The 8,459-nt window shown below is 39.8% G+C and overlaps 1 protein-coding gene across 1 annotated transcript in view; it reads right to left on the bottom strand.

Moving 5' to 3' along the window:
• The window catches only part of unm_hu7912 (un-named hu7912), an 8,189-nt gene extending 5,097 nt beyond the window's left edge, over nt 1-3,092 (bottom strand). Inside the window, exon 1 of the mRNA XM_007564946.2 lies at nt 2,842-3,092. The gene's annotated coding sequence lies outside the window, so the exon portion shown is untranslated. The remainder of the gene's footprint in view (nt 1-2,841) is intronic.
• Between the last annotated feature and the right edge of the window lie 5,367 nt (nt 3,093-8,459).

Here is an 8,459-nt window from a genome sequence, read left to right as displayed (position 1 = left end):
TATATATATATATATATATATATATATATATAATTTCATGTGGGTTTTTTGGTTTAACTTATATATAAGTTACAGATACAGTTACAACTTATATATAAGTTGGAGCAATAATATGGAATTAAGACAGTGCATACACTATCCTAATTCCAATCCAGGATTTTTGAGTTGTAATCAATCCCAATATCACAGTTTAATATCTGTCATTAGCAAAATTTTCAATGCCTTTACTTAAAAATTTAATGCTATTTTTGTTGTGATGAAAACTGGCACTGCCAGCCATATTATTGCAATTTGTGCCCTACATTCAGTTATATTAATTATGGCGAGATTGATAATTACGTAATATGCCTCAGAAGGATCATTTCACGCATTTCAACGTTTTACTTCAGAGCTGGTTAATCTGCTTACAGACTGCTGAGGCTAAGTAGGGGAGTGAGGGTCGAAGGTCTTTAAAACTTCACAGTAGTTTAAATATTCTGCTGCTGTCAACTCCTTAGTTTTATTGAGTTGTATCCTTTACATCCAGCCTCTCCTTAACAAACCTCTCTGCAACAACCGGTCATTAATTATTCATGACAAGGTGATTAAGAGAATTCACTAAACAGCTGAATGAAATAGTATTTTACTATTTGGCGTGATGAACATATAACGGGGACCCATTTTTATGAGGGTTCCAAGGAAAATATGACATTTTGATATATAATTTTTTAATACTGCAATGTCTGTATCGATTGGTATTATCACACTTATTTGCCACTCTTTCTTTTCCATCACCCCAATCTGCATTTATACAGCGTGTCAAAGTCTTCCAGTAGGTTGCCAAATTCTCAACTTTCATGATCCATGGCATGGAAATTGCCAGCTACTTTACAGTTAGCCTTCCTGTTGTCTGTTAGAGCTCTCATTGTTTGCCAGTTTTCGCCTCAGTTTTTAATGCTTCAACAATTTAAGGTACCCTCCATCATAACAAATGCCTAACATCTTTCTCCTTTTTTCAATGCTAAAATATTTAAGAAGAAAGTGATGCTACAAAGCACAGTGCTTCTCTGCAGCTATAGACTGTCTACTAACAGCAGGCTTCCATGAATTAATATATATAACAATATATGTTTTTTATTAATTTATGGGATTGCCCTGTGGTTTATTTAACTGTGCGCTAAATACAATGTGTTCCTTTGTTTTACATACATCAATTTGTAGTTTTTACATCAGAAATTATAATTGTAACAAGTTATGACAACGGTAAGTTTGACATTCAGACAGTCTTACGGTTTTTTGCTTTTCAAAATTGTACTGTTGTACTGTGAAATTCACTGATTTCTATTTTATTTTAATTTTTGCAGTGTACAACTTTCTTCTTTTTTTTTTAGCTTAAACTTCGAGAGTAAAATTGGCCAAAATACATCCTGCAGGATCGTGTGGATGGATCGGTGACCTCAGCTGGACGTCTGAACCAAGAATGAATTCAGATCTGACACAAATAAGAAATCAGTCAGAAATAATTGATTATTTCTGACTTCCCCTGTCTTTACTATGCAAAGACAAAATGTTTTAAATAGATAAACATTTAATAATCTATTAAAATGTATTCAGATTTTTTTATTTATTTTATTTTTAGGTTTAATAAGAACACTGGGGACAAAACGTTCCAAAAAGGGGCTTTTGTGTATCTAACACAAACATGGACTTTCTAGTTGGCACTCGCCCACAAGCCAACCGTGAGTTACCATCTGTTCATCATGATGAGAGGAGTGACCAGCCATCTCCCCATCATGTCTCTGCAGCTCACCTTAATATCACACCTGTTTACATCCAACCTCTACACACAAACCTACATCGTTAGACAAGGTGCACATTTATTATTATGCTCATTTAAATTACACTAATTTGGGAAATGTTTTTCTACTTTTAAGTTTATAACATCATTTAAATGGACACACAAATTAGACTTGACCCAGTAGCTATGGAGTAAAACGTGTGCCTAAATCAACTTGAACGTTTTAGGTCGCACTGTTCTAACAACAACGCAACAAAAACCATGTGTAACAGTGCATGATTTGTGATTACTACTGCGGTCTCATCTAGATTGAAATCATCAACTTCTAAGCCAAAATCGTATTAAAATAAAACAATTATATATGCGATAAAAATGTGATAGAGATTTGGGGATTAGTTCACAATCACAACCCCACTTCAGATACTTTCATAATTCCATAACTTTCATCTTGACTAGGTAAATATGTGCATTCCTTCCTCCATTCACTCCATTCACTCCCCAGCCTCAAAGCTCCTTTTCAGCAGGAACACTGCACTTTCTAACAGTTTAAAGCCACATGCCACATACTGTCTCCATGGCTACAGCCCACAGCAAGGAAACCATTCAGCCCCCCTGCAGTTGCACAAATCTGTCTGAAAATAAAACTGACTAATAATTAGCGGCATCGCCATTAAACCGGTGCTGAGGGCAATCTGTGGCGTGCAAGTAATCAGAAAGAATGTCACAGAAACATTTTTTTTTAAAATATCCCAATCTTGTTTATACTCAGATTGGAAAAGAGTAGTCTTTTCTGTCCTTTAGCTGGGTTTTGTAGGCAGTGATAAATCTAATGCAGATCCCACAGGCCCGTGGGGCGCATTCAGCCTTGGGAGGACCTGCTTTAACGCTCTATTACGCCCCTTTAATTTTAGTGCTGCGGCAATGGCGCACACGGCCGTCCGCATCCTGGTCGGCCGCCTTTGAGCGCGAAATGAGATCGGTTTCGGGGGGGAAAAATGCGGAAAAGGAAAGAAGGAAAAAAAAAAAGTTTGGACATTTAGGATAGGGTACCGGAGAGGCCTTACCGTGTCGGCGGTGAGCTGCTGATCGGATGCGGTGGACATGATGGTGAAGAGCAGCAGGCTGTTATTTCTCCGCGAGTTGAAGCCTCAGCCTTATCGCACCTGCTGCGATTCTCCCGTAGCCGAGCACTCGTCCTTCATGATGTTATCTGCATCACCCAGCTCTTCCCTCTCGCTCTCGCTGGCATCTCTGTGTTGGTGTGTGATGGAGGAGGAGGTGTGTCACAGCTTGCGCCTGTGCGCGTGCCTCTGGGGGCGTGGCTGTGCGTGTTTTTAGCGGGCGGGAGGGAGGAAGAGGGGAGAGGGGGTTGTTGTGAGGATGGGCGAGGGGGGGATGATCTGGGCGTCGGAGCAAAGCAGCAATGCGGTCTCTGCTGAGATTTAATGGGCATTTCCGGGGGTGTTATTTTTTATTTTATTTTTCCGTGCATTTTGCAATGGCAGATTCGCGTTGGAGCTGTCCATTATGAGAAAATGCAACTCTGGCACGCCTCAGTTCCAGAGATTTTTACAGTAAACTAGTTATCTGCAGATTTTCTCACTTGACTGACTATTGCTGATGTCCCTCCCACACTCTTGGGCAAGAGGTAGAGAAAACCTGTCTTATGCCAAGATTTTTATATATAGGGAGAGAAAATAAATGCACTCTAAAAACTGCAAGGTGAAAAATAATCCAGATCCAGTCATTTTTCCAACTCAGCTCTGGATCAAATATTAATAATGACATAACACCTACAGCAAACAGGGATATAATTTAACACCTTTGGGTTCCTCTACAAAATAATTTTGGAAAATGAAGAGGAACTATTTCTTAGCTTTTATTTCAACATATTCAACATGTTTGCTATGAATGAAGACTTCAAATATCCTACAGCAGCCTACTAATTTAAAAGCGGCAGGTCTCTTGCTCACTCATCAGAAATCTTCTTTGTAACTGAGAGTGCCTCTTCAAAATATTAATTTTTTGTCCTCAGTTCACCTAGCTATTTTTTACTTTACCCTTAGGGTCAATGTTCATATGGAAAAACTGATTTGCTTTTCCTTTCTGATGTTTTCAGAAACTCAAACGATATTCTTTCAAAGCTTTCAAATAATGTTCTTTCCTTAGGAGGCCATCTATTTAGTAGAGTGCACCAGTCCCTCCTGCAGCAAAGCACACAACATGTTGCTTTAAGGTGCTGTTCTCAGGCTTGTGAGCACTCACCTTCTTCCATCCAAATTTAATGACAGTCATCATGGCTAAGCAGTTCAATTAGTGTCACTCTGCTACTTAGCTGTCTCTGCTGCAACACACATAAAGCAGCAGAAATCCAGTTTTGGAGTTTTAAAGAGCTAACTCTGTAGCTTTTAGAATATAAAATATGCAATAGCAGCAAGAAATAATACACCTATTTCACCTTCATGCGACAAATTTACTTTACAAAACAATTCTACTTTAGATTTAAAAACAATAATAATTTTAAAGCAAATACATTTTATTTAATTTTAATTTTTAATTGTGAAGCAATATTGACTGTATGGCTGATTCATTGGTCAAAGTCTGAATTTTGTCTATGGACAGCACAAGCTAATTCCAGCTATTTAGCAGGTGAAGGGCTATTTTTGACTTACGTGGACAAATATATAGTCATTAGCATGGTATATTGACATTGATATTATTATCCAGCAACATTTCATTCAGTGAAATTTGATCAGATTCTTTGAATAGGTCAAAATGGCCGTACGGTTAGCCTCCCTCTCCTCTAACCCAATAAACTCGGGCCAAAGATTTGACTCTTTCTTTGGTTCTTCTGTTGCAACAACATGAATCCATCATTTGGGTTTAAGGATTAACATCTAGTGAACAGATGTCCCTTTTGCTTCATGTACACTTTTTTTATTTACTTTAACTGAATAACCAAATAGTAGACCCACTTTTGCTATTCCAATGTATGTGTATTCAAACTTGCCTAGCCCATGGACACAGGTGCATGTTGGAAGTTCACTTTAATCCAACAACCTGTTTCCTTTTTGCTGGCAGATCTTGTAGTTTCTACACCCATCTCCCCCCGTTCAAAATGCCTCCAATCTTACATCAACCTTCTGCATTGTCTGAATTCATGATGGGGACAGCTGGCTGCGAGCCTCAACTCAAATCATGTGACTCCAGCAGAGAAACTGCTTACTAAGGCTCTCTCTCCCTGCGGATGGAAGCCACTCCAGACAAACTCTGCTGATCACAGCGGTGATCGTAATGACACTCGGTGCAAAGGTCTTTTTTTGTCACTGTAAAAATATGTCTCCCGTGTTAAGACGATGACCAGTTTTGTTCTTTTTTTATGTGTGCGTTTGCATGTTTGGATACGGTGAGTCTTCGTCTTCCTGCCCACTGCACGCTGGTTACAAAACAACCCCCGGCTTACTTACCGAGAACCCATCTGTGACATACCACGTGTATGAGATATGATTCACAAAACATTGGATCTCACATTGTGCATGCTGCAGCATCTCTATGCTAGCATGTGCAGCTTACCGGCTCCGGCATGGCAAACTGGCATCAGCGTGTGTCAGCTGTTGATTAGCAGTGTCTGTCAGCTGGCTGCCAGCAGGTGTCTTGGGCATCTCATAGAGTGCGTGGAGAGAAAATCAATGGCTCTCTGTTGATTAGAAACCTTACTGACGGGGATCAATCAGGCTTTCTGCGCCTCAAAGCAGCAGCATTGAAGCAGAGCACTGCCTTGACTGCTCAAACAAGCTTTCATGCTTTTCTTTTTTTTCAGTAAACACCCTTCAGTTCTCTGGCTGGCTCCCATTAAGTCTATGTTAGATTAAGCGATTCACTATAGATTTACTTTCTGGTTTCTGAGTTCCCACTGGAGGGAATTACATAAGAGATGTGGGGATGGACACGCAATCAGAAACCCAGGCATGTACAATAGCTATTGTACACTGGAAAAATTACTCATAACTCTTCATTTGAAACGTCACAATCACAGTTTTTTTTTTCTTTTACGTCTTTTGCTATTTTATGTGATAAGTGGAACCTGTTTGTCCTGCATTCAGCTCTACACGTCTTCCTTTCACATCTGACACTTTCTCTGTGAGAAAAAAAGCACATCTCCAACAAGATATGACCACCATCATGTTTCACGGTGGAATAGATGTGTTCAAATTGATTTGTTGGCATGTGTTAGTTTTCCAACACACTTAACTTTTAGATGTAAACCACAAATTCAATTTTAGCGTCATTCGATCAGAGCGCCTTCTTCCACATGTTGGCTGGGTTACGATACCAAAGGTACACTCATCAGACTTTTATTTGCACAGTGTATTAAAGACTATGCTTTTTTTTTTTTGCTTCTGCGTCATATTTATGTTTCCTTTTGTTGGCTTAAGACACAGAATCATAATAAAATGCATTACATTTGTGGCTATAAAATGGTAAACGGTTTGTCAGTTCAAGGGGTGTGAATACCCTTGCAAGACACAAATGTGAGAGTATGTGAAGTCTGTATTTTTATTTTAGACTTCAATAATGTGTCACAGCAAACAAGGAAAAGGCATTACATGGGGATAAAAAACAAAGGGCAAAGAAATACCGCTTCACTTTGCTCTCAGGGGAGCCAGAGATGTTGTATGTGGCCCCTGCACTGCTGAATATTTCAAAGAGCCAGAATTAGACCCCTTCGGAGAGCCACGTGAACGAATATTGTTGGTTTTCTGGGATCCATCAGCAAGACATCTAGAGTCAGTGAGCTCACACTGAGAAGGAACAGAAGTCCAGCAGAGGAGAATCTGAAGACTCAGTGGGAGACGCACCCAGACTTCCCCATAAATCCAGTCAAACCCTGATTAAGTCTTTGACAAATTAAACCAGTGAATCCTCTCTGTCCACGTTCCTTGGCCCAGATTGTCGCGGCTGTCCGTGCAGGATGCACACCACTCAGAACTTTGATGAGGATTTAGAGGCTGCCATGTTAAGTATTTAGATGCTTTACAGCTCAGCTAGGGCTCTTCAGATTCCACATTGCCATAATTTTCGGTCCTACTGGATCAGATCAGATTAAGCGCAAATGACTGTTTTTACTGTGCTTTAGTCCCTTGCAGCAATATTTATACACCTCGAACCTTCCCACGTTTCCTCACATTACAACTACAAAGTATTTTATTAGCCAGACTAACACAAGGCAGTGAATAACTGTGAAGGGGAAAGAACAAATGCATGGGTATCAATAGTTTATAGAAGCATCTTAGCTGAAGCCGCAAGTCTTTTAGACACCGCATGTGAATTTTTTTGTCACACGTGGAGACGAAAATTCCTCCCCGATCAATACGGCTGAAGCTCAATCAGTCAGCAATTATCAAGTCTTCACATAAATTGTCCACTTGATTTAAGTCAAGTTTATATGTATAACACATTTTAGCAGCAAGGTACTTTACATAACAAGAAAAACAATAATGTTGATAGTAAATTGAAGTCTTTGAATGGTCAAACATCACCAAACACTTATTCCTGGTCTGTCTGGTGAGTTCCTGATTGTTAGCTATTTTCTTTATGTGTTAGCTTAAAGAACAGCTGGATTAACATATCAAACTACACACATAATTCCAACTATGAATTCGGTGACCTCTGAAGACAACTTTGTTGCAATGGATAATATTTAATGGTTTTAGGGTAAAGGAAGCTGAACATATCCACATGCCACATTTTTTTTTTTTTTTAAGATTTTCACATACCCATTTCCTTCCTCTTCACGATCATGTGCTACCTTGCGTTGATCTCTCAAATAAACTCTCTGAAAAAATGTTGTAATGTTATAAGTTATGCAAGGTTCAGAGGATGTGAATACTTCAGCAAGTCATAATTAGAATAACCCGAGGAGGAGCAGATTTCCCTTATGTATCTGAAACTTCATGGTCTAAAAACTCTACACATGAGGAGATTTTATGACAATATTTTGGACAGAAACGAGAAAAGTATTAGACTTAATTTGCTTGTGCTTAATTAGAACATTGTGACTGCACAGAGGGAAAAAAAAAGAACATTCCAGTCCACTCAGAGAAACATTTATAAACAAATTCATGTGCCAGCCAAACCAGTTGGGAGCGGTATCCATGGTAACCCACACTGAGTAGGAGCAAAAGAGGCAGGGTTGATTTGAAAGGGAATAAAGTAAAGGACTGACGAGAGTTATCCATAGAGACCTTAAAATCTACGTCACATCGCGAGTGAGAGGCAGCGAGGCAAAATTGCTCGTCACTCGGCAGACGCAAAGAAAGTTCGGCGTCGTGTGGAACGTACGCCGGGAGGAAACGCCGAAGCGAGCGTGTGCTCTGCAGAGCAGCTCATCTCCAGCTGAGATTGACAGCTTGAAGTAGAAGAGTTGTGTGCTTGGAAAATCAGATGAAAAAACCTGCAGCGATGCGGCCTTACTCTCGGATCCTCCCACTCTCCGTGCATTTGGGTCAAAGTGGGGAATAGTGCAGATATTATTCATAGCTTGCCTGAGCAAAACACAAACTCCTCTGTCCGGGTCTCTGGAGTCCCAGCAAAACATCCCATGGTGAGATTTAATTAAATCTTCATTGCACACTCTCCCTCTCATCCTTCATCGTCTGCCATTTTGGCCGAGGAATCACTC

The sequence above is a fragment of the Poecilia formosa genome, unplaced genomic scaffold, assembly GCF_000485575.1.
Source record: "Poecilia formosa unplaced genomic scaffold, Poecilia_formosa-5.1.2 Scaffold5, whole genome shotgun sequence".
Lineage (NCBI taxonomy): Eukaryota > Metazoa > Chordata > Actinopteri > Cyprinodontiformes > Poeciliidae > Poecilia > Poecilia formosa.
This window is presented reverse-complemented; position numbering and strand designations above follow the sequence as displayed.